Source organism: Arachis duranensis, chromosome 8 (genome assembly GCF_000817695.3).
Source record: "Arachis duranensis cultivar V14167 chromosome 8, aradu.V14167.gnm2.J7QH, whole genome shotgun sequence".
Classification (NCBI taxonomy): Eukaryota; Viridiplantae; Streptophyta; class Magnoliopsida; order Fabales; family Fabaceae; genus Arachis; species Arachis duranensis.
Window position 1 is genome coordinate 16,190,701 of NC_029779.3, and position 9,118 is coordinate 16,199,818.

Here is a 9,118-nt window from a genome sequence, read left to right on the forward strand (position 1 = left end):
GGACCCAATTCTTGTTTTCGACACCAAATCCCTCAACCATTTCAAACCACTTTTGACGAAATACATCAATTTCATAGTCACCTAGCATACACTTTTTAAACATGGAGGTAAACTGGGGCTTGCCAATGTTACTTGTTGCATTGCGAATCAGATGCCATGCACATAATCTATGATGTGCATTAGGAAATTCTTTCTCAATGGCGAACTTCATTGATAAATCACCATCCGTGATCACCGAAACAGGTGCTTTCCCATTCATTGCCACTTTCAGTTGTTGTAGCAACCACCTATATGTGTCTTTTTCCTCATCGCAAATTAAAGCAGCAGCAAAGATAATTGTTTGATTGTGATGATTGACACCAGAAAATACCACCAGTGGACACATATATTTATTCCTCTTATAGGTAGCATCAAAAGCCAGCACATCGCCAAATAATGAGTAGTCTGCCCTACTGAGACCATCACACCAGAATAAATTGCGCAAAGTACCATCGGCATCCATGTGATGATTAAAATAGAGAGAAGGGTCATTTGTTCCTTGATCTTCTAGATACTTCAAAGCTGCATATGCATCACCGGGTAATTGGCGCCTCTGCTTTGCTATTTTATTGTACATGTCCCTTTGTGTGAAAGAGAGATACTCGTAGCCACCTGCCTGATTTGCTAATGCCCGATATATCTGCCCAACACTAATCCCACCCTTTTTTCATGTTAACCATATGGCCAATATCAGCCTCGGACATGAATCTATGCCCAGGGAGCAATCAGTCAACCGAGGATCTAGAAGCGGATGATTGTGTTCATCAGAAAAATAGGAAATAAACCAACGACCACTAGGTGCATCTACACGAATCTCCATCATTGCACTGCAGCCACACCTTGTCTCGGGTGTAGGTTTTCTCTTAAGGTTTCCAATGCCGTAATTATTTTGCAGTCTAAATCCTTCACGATGACATACAAAATTCTTCAACTTAAGTGCGCCCGCACGACTCTTCCTACTCCTGTTCTTCCGAGCACTAAAGCCTCTTGTCCTTGCATATCTATTGTAGAACTCAAATGCAATGTCGACATCAGAAAAGTGAAAATGATATACATCTTCATCCCTGATGTTTCAAAATTCAATCATCCCAATGTCTTCAAGTGAGTCAATGTTATACCTTTCATCGAAGCCGTGATAATCGAACATTGGTTCCACACTTGTGTCGTCCTCATCCATATAATCCACGTCAACTTCCTCATATTTTTCTTCCTCCTGCTCATACTGATCATATGATGTATGCTCGCTATTAACCCCTTCATGAGAAAATTCTTGACCCACAACTTCCTAAACACCAATACACAATTCACAATCTTTTAAAATTGAAATCAATCCAATAGTGTCAATCTTAGGAATCATGGAAGTGGACGAATTTCATTTATTGTATTAGGGGGAAATGAAGGAGCGTGAATCCAAAATCTAATAGTGAAACTATAAGAGTAAAAACAGAAAGACAAGAACAGTTGGCAATGCCAGCTATGCATGCGATGGGTGCAAGGGGAATAAAATATTAAAGAGTATATATCCTATCTATCAATCTATCCTCCAGTTTGCCATAGTGACGAAGAAGATCAACCATGCATGTGTAGTGTTGAACAGTTGGATTGATACCATAATCCCTCATCATCATATCATAAAATGCTTGCCCTTCATTGAGTAGAAGCCCACGGCTGCAAGCTGCTAGAACACCAACAAAGGTTATAAGATCCGGCCGAGCCTCTTTCCTCATTACCTCAAAGAGTTCCAAGGCTTCCTTGGCAAGACCATGCATTGCATAACCAGTGATAATTGCATTCCAAGACACAACTCTTTTCTCCCTAAGCATTTCGAACAAGGCACGAGCAACTCTCACAGAACCACATTTTGCATATATATCTATCAGAGTAGTCTTAACCTTCTCTAACCACGAATCAGGACGTTCCAAAGAAACAAGTTCAGAGGACCATTTTAAGTTTTCAAACTTGTATCATGTCATTAAGATACAAGGTCAGAGGTCCATTTTGTGACACTTGATTTTTCGTATAAAAAAAAATTAACATGATTTAACTATATATATATATATATATATGCTTACAAGTTACAAGAGCATAAGAAAAACACCTATTTGTAACATAGGATGGTGGTGAAGTCACAAGATATGGAAGCTGTGATTTGTTTAAGAACTAATAACCAGAGCACAAATGAACTAGATATGTCACATATATGGTATACAATAAATCAAGTGTTACTTCATCTTAACCTTTTGATGTTATCAAATAGTGATCCGCTAGAGTGAAGACTCAAAGAATTCAGATGAAGTATGATTGGCCCTGACTCATCAAGCAAGCAAGGAGAGAGAATATTATTCATCATGACTATACAATTATGTATATTATTCTACTAGTAAAATTGTTTAATTTAATTGAATAATAATAATAATGTAAAACCTTGTTACACTTTAATATAACAATGAAACTCTTAATTTATTTGTTTACTCTTTTCCTTTTGAATATATTTTGGGGACACAGGAGAGAGAATACAAGGATGCCCTTGAAGCTTTCAATGAGAAAAACAGGGAAAAGACTCAACTAGTTACAAAATTGATGGAGGTTAGAACTTCTATTTATATTTTCTACTATTGTAAAAAGGAATGAATATTTGTCACTAAGTAAAAGAAAACAGGATAATTTTCTACATATAATTTGATCTAACTAAGTAACTTACATTCTCATTTTTTTTCTTTTTCTTTTTGGCCATACCAAATATAAGCATGCAAAGGGAGAAACAGATTATACCCAAAGAACGAGCAAACAAAAAAGTAATAGAAATACGTTCACCTCAGCGGTGAAAATTAGCATCCATGTCCTCCCAGGGGATTCATTGCCAACCAGGGTTTCAAGAAAGCCAGAAGGATCAATTTTTGCTTTCTCAATGACAGAAAGTGCAGGCAGAACCTTCTCTGCTGCTACTTTTTTCGTCTTAGATGCATCTTTTAGTACTTTTACACTTTCCTCTACTTCCTAAGCAAACATGAAAAGAAATAAATAAAGCATATCAAACTCATCATGGCCATTAAAATAGAAAATAAAAATACTTTGATATTGTTTTTCGGCTCAAACAGATGCATCATTCCATTTCTCTTCTTATGTGGTCCTCAAATATTTATTATCATTATTAGTTAATAATTATCATTGTTAGCCGCTGAAATTCGTGACACAAAAAAGAAAGAAACAGCAGCCTCTAATAGCAATACCATAGAGTGTTCACTTGAAACATAAGACGGTGGTAACCCACTTGAAAATTCATCAAAAAATTTCACAGGAATACCATAGAGTAAAATCACATATCAACATAAAAATAAATATACTGGTCAACTGTAAATTGAAAAGGCATAATGATTAACTAACCTCCAAGCGTTTAGGCAGAGTCCTGCGCGGCGGCGGCAGAAGCAGGGAGCGGCGGCGGACGCAGGGATGAAACCTAAACGAACAGGAAGCAACATCAAACACGCGAAAACAAAAAGGATACAGTGAAATTGAGAATAGTACGGTGAATGTGAGAGCTCACTGAGTGATGCGGCAAGAGAATTTTGCGTCCGGGCTATTGCAGCGAACTGAGATTGGAGGGCATAGCGATAGGGTTTGGTGAGAAAGGGGAGGGTAGAGTTAGGTTTTCCAATCTGTAAATCCTAGCAGATCTCTCTTCTCTTTTGAATCTGAAACTAAAAGAAAAAGGAAAAAATTGTAAATAACAAAAGTTAAAGGGATTCAAATTTAATTAGTCAATTTTCCAAAAAAAAACGGGGTATATTTTGTAATTATTTTTATGATAGTTAATGATTAACCTACAATTTTGTAGGAGCATGGAATACATGGCCTTACTATTTCTGTATATTTTTTTTGAATGCAAGAAATTATGTAAGAAAAATTATGCCTACAATCATATAAGAACTTATGACTTTTGTAACAAATATATTCTAGAACAAAAATGTTAAATTGATGATGCAAATGTTTCTCCTATACTGAAGAAAATTCTTAGCTTTTGTAGTAGTATTATACCGTGTGAAGTTTAAAACCAAAATCATTAGTAAACTCAGGTAATATATCTATATGAATTTTTGGAAGGCATATCTCAAGCCCAACCTGACGGAATCAGTAGTAGTATTACACGAGTTAACTCGTTTTGATAATTAAAATTGAAAACTCAAAAGAGTATTAGAGTCAAATTCAGAGTTTTAAAACCATGATTTTATCCATCCGTTAAAATTGTTAATGGTCAATGTTCAATGGCATTGTAACAAAAAGTACATCAGAGATTTCGAAATCAGTTAAAGAACCAAATTTAAGTTACTATATGGCACTTAGTTCAGCATAAAAATCAAATAGTGGCAAAGGCAGAAACACCATTTGGCATGAAGTGCATATAACTAATTCCGTCTCAAATCAAGCTTTCATAGCTTTTTCTTTTTTCCAAATAAAACAGAAAAATAAAATTCTAAAGTAGAATGGAGTAATCATACCAATCTGCAGCTAAAATTAGAAATCATCTAATAAAAATATATCTCGTTTGAGAATTATTAAGTGATATTGATTTTTTTTGTTCAATTATTTTTAATTTTTTAACATAGTAGAGTAATTCTATCAATACAGCAAAAAAGAAAAACACTTCTATAGTGCTAGATTTTTGGTAATTTTGTAATGTTACTGTTAAATTAAAAAGATATTTTTTTTTAAACTAGAGAGAGTATTTGACTAGCTCTATTGAATATTGACATTTTTTTAATCAATTGTGGAACTTCCGAAGACTAACTATTCAGTATTCTCCATTTATTTGTCCTATTTTGGTCTTTCTTTCTTGCTTTATCATTTTTAGTACATATTAAGCAAAAGTAACAAAAATGAGCCCAAGCTTTATGAAAATTGAGAAGTATTTACACCAACAAATGAAGAAAGCGCAGTGTTGAAATTGAAACTCTTTTTGTAGTGTTTGCCGAGCAAAGGACAGTGTTGAATTTGAAATAGTAACAGAGAGAAAGGAAGCTTTTCTCCAACCTGAAGTAAATTGCAAAGAGGAACAGAGTAACTATACCTACCTGAAGCTAAAACAGAAATAACTTCTTTTGATTGAATGAAGGTAATGTAAATATGGTTAAAATTTGCATAGAGATTATGTGCTGCAAGGGACAACTTAATAATACTCAATCAAGCCTCTTCATATATGCATTGTATTTACCATTGCAGCTAACTATCCACAACCTTTTAGCTTTCAAGTTTCCTTCTCCTTTTCTGCAATTGACACTGTTTCTGTTTTTAGAATATTTGACCTTGTCTGCTCAAGTGACAGCAAGGGTATTCCTCAATGTATCTCATGCACTGCTCAGAGACTTTCTCCAGACACACTAATACACAAATTAATAACATTTCAAGACTAAGAGTTTGTCGTCAGAAAAACCAAACATCTTTTTTTTTCTACACTTTTTTGTGAAATGCATAGTACTGCAGTAATGTCGGATCATTGTTTTGATTTTAGGATCAGCAGTGAAATGATATTTAACAAACATAAATGAGACCAGCAGGTGAAATTGCAAAGTGGAAGCTAAATGCAGTTAGAAAATGAAGTGATCACGCATAATTTAATTGCCATAATATTAAAAGTTATCAAGGAAAGACTTTGAATATAGACATTTTAGAACAGAGTACCAGTAGCCATCCGCTTTAAGTCCCAAAAAAAATCAAATATTCTAAGACAAGATTTCTTCTTGAATATTTTACTCCTGCATATTATAATGATATATTTTTCCTGATCTTATGTAGCTTAGTATATGTAAAACCTGTTTGATAACGTGTCCAAAAGAAACTATACAAGGCACTAGATGAGTGTATAATGGTATAACTCTTCATCTATTTAAAAGAGTTACAAATCTAGCAAGCAGTTGCAAGCATAAATCCCAACTTACCCTTCTAGTTCTTGCTGATGATAAGGATAGATATGGTGCAATATGTTACCAAATGCTGGGCACTGATATATCACTGTATACAAACAAGACAAGGAAGAAATAGTTACTGTTAGAAAAGATTATACAGCAATAATTTGATCCTTTTATTTTGAAAGCTTATACACCTCATGCTGATTCCTTTTACCTTGAATCTTCTAGCACGATAGGTAACTCTTTGATAAAAGAAAAGGATTAGAAACAAGTACATCTTCAATCTCGGAAACCATTTTAATAGCCCTAATTAATTTGATATGTACGATGAATTTGGTTAAGCATTAACATTTAACATAAAGATTAGGCAAAGAAAAAAACACCATTTTTTTTACTGTATCCTTTTTTGGCACAGGATTCGACGGTTACAGAACGTTTGGACTATTAAATGGTCTAATAACAAAACATGTTTTTTTAAAATTTTTTAATTGTGAAAACTCAAGTCAAACTGAACTTTAGTTGACAGCTGCTAAATAAAAATTTACTTAACTTTTGTTCAACACCAGATCAACCCCTTCTTTCTGTTTATCCCCGTATTTCCAAGTCTCCATTTTTTCAGAAATTGCTTCGTTACTGATTGTTTGAAATCCCATAGATTCCGCACTTACCATAAATACCAGATACACCAAAGAATTATCAGTTCGTGTTTTCAAAAAACCCTCATGCCACTCATCCAAATTCTTAACAGCAAATACATTTCTTTCCTTGTCATGCTCTGCCTCCCGTAGCCCCTATGGCATCATTACCACCACATCTCATCCCAATTCCAATGGTTCTTTCTGAATTTCTAGTTCTTCACTTCTATGGTGTTCCAAGATAACTCTCTCTTTCTCGTTCACCTTAATATCCTTTTCTTTAATTTTTTCTTGTTTTCCATCAGGAGACTCCTTGACATCTTCATTGTGCGTAGTGATTTTTTTCGGACATCAATCCTCCTCCTGTACTTACCTTCACCCACAAAGATCTATTTGCTCCTTAATCGCATTCCATTCATCTCTTGGATGGCCTTTAATGCCCCTCCTTTTGTAGTATACCTGATGAAAGCAAACAGATGGATCGTCATTTATCCTTCCTGTCCACTTGAACATATGAAACAATTCATTCTTCGAAACATTGTCAGGTAAATTTTCCAAAAAAATTGTGAATGATTCACTCTCTAATCGGAGATACGCTCCCTGATTCCAAATCCGTGGATCTTTCCCAACATGAGGATGTCTAACTTTATCCCACCTTACATTAGACATAGATATCCATATTGGTAAGGTAAATTATCCACAAAAAATCATAAACACATTTTGGTTAACCAGTTTAATAAAACAATTTTAAAAATCATATCCATATCTTTTAAAATTGGTTAACCAACACCAAATTAAAAAAAAATCGGCTTTTAACCGGTTAACCAAAACCAAAACCAAATTAAAATCAAAATCTAATTTCAAAACCAAATTATATACTCTTTCTCTCTCTCCTCTCTCTCCTCTCTCTCTCTCTTCCTCTCCCCCTTCCTTTCTCTTTCTCTCTCCCTCCATTCTTTCTCTTTGCTCTCTTTCTCTCTCTCCTCTTTCTATCTCTCTTTTTCCCTTCTCTCCCTCCTCTCTCTCTCTCTCTCTCATTTTCCTCCTCCTCTTTGTCCTCTCCTTTTCTCTCTTTCTCTCTCTCCCTCCTCTCTTTCTCTCTCTCTCTCTCTCCCTCTCTTCCTTCCTCTCTCTTTCTCTCTCCCTCCCTTCTTTCTCTTCTCTCTCTCCTCTCTCGCTCTCTTTCCTCTCTATCCTCTTTCTCTCCCTTCTCTCTCTCTTTCTATCTCTCTTTTTCCCTTCTCTCCCTCCTCTCTCTTTCTCTCATTTTTCTCTTTCTCCTCCTCCTCTTTGTCCTCTTCTTTTTTCTCTCCCCCCTCTCTCTTTCTCTCTCTCTTTCTATTCTCTCTCTTTTTTCCCTATTTCTCCCCCTTCCTTCCCCCCTCTCTCTCTCTTGTCTCTCTAACTCATTTTCCTCTTTATCTTACTCAATCTGTTCGTAGATCTTTGCTTCAGAAGCATGGAAGGTTTGCTTTTAAATTCTCTCTCTCTCTCTCTCTCTCTCTCTCTCTCTCTCTCCCATCTCCCTCTCTCTTCTCCCTCCTCTCTCTCTCCCTTTCCCTTCTCTCTCTCTCTCCCCTCTTTCTCCACCTCATCTTTCTTTCTCTCTTCCTTGTCTCTCTATCCTTCTCTCTCACTCTCTCCCCTTCCCTTTTTCTCTCTCTCCTTCTTTGTTTCTCTCTCTGTCTTTTTCTCCTTCTCTCCGCTCTCTCACTTTCTCTCTCTCTCCTTTTCCTCTTCCTCCCATTCCTTTCTCTCTCTTCCTCTCTGTTTTCCCTTTCCTCTCTCTAATCATCTCTCCCCTTTTTCTATCTCTCCTCCTTCTCTCTCTCCCCTCCTATTTTTCTCCCCTCTCCTCTCCTTTTCTCTCCCATATCTCTCTCATTTCTTCTCTCTTTTCCCTTCTCTCTCTTTCTCTCTCTTCCCTCTCCTTTTTTTCTCACACACTCTCTCTCTCCTTTCCCTCCCCTCTCTTTCTCTCTCTCTTCTTTTTTTATTTTCTCTCTTTCTCTCTCTCTCGCTCCTCTTTCTTTCCTTTTCTTCTTTCTCTCTCTCTCTCTCCCATTTTTCTCTCTCTTCCTCTTCCTCTCTTCCTCTCTTCCTTTTCTCCCCTTCACCTCTTTCTTTTTTTACTCTCTCTTTTCTCTTTCTCTCTCAATCTCTATCCCTCTTCTATCTCTTTTCTCATCTTTTCTCTAAAGCGAGAGAGAAGAGAGAGAGGAGGAGAAGATAGAGGAGGAGAAAGAAAATAAAAGAGAGAGATAAAAAAAGAGAAGAAAGATAGGAGAGAGAGAAAAAAGAGAGGAGGGAGAGAGAGAGAGACAAAGAGAGAAGGAGAGAGAGAAAGAGCATTAGGAGAGAGAGGGAGAGAGAAAGAAAGGGGAGGGAGAGAAAGAGGAGAAGGGAGGAGAGAGAGAGAGAGATAGAGAGGAGGGGGAGAGAGAGAAAAGAAAGAGAGGAGGAGAGAGAAAAAGGGAGAGAGATAGAGAGAGAAAAGAAAGAGAAGAGGAGAGAGAGAGGAGGGAGGGGAGAGGGGAGATG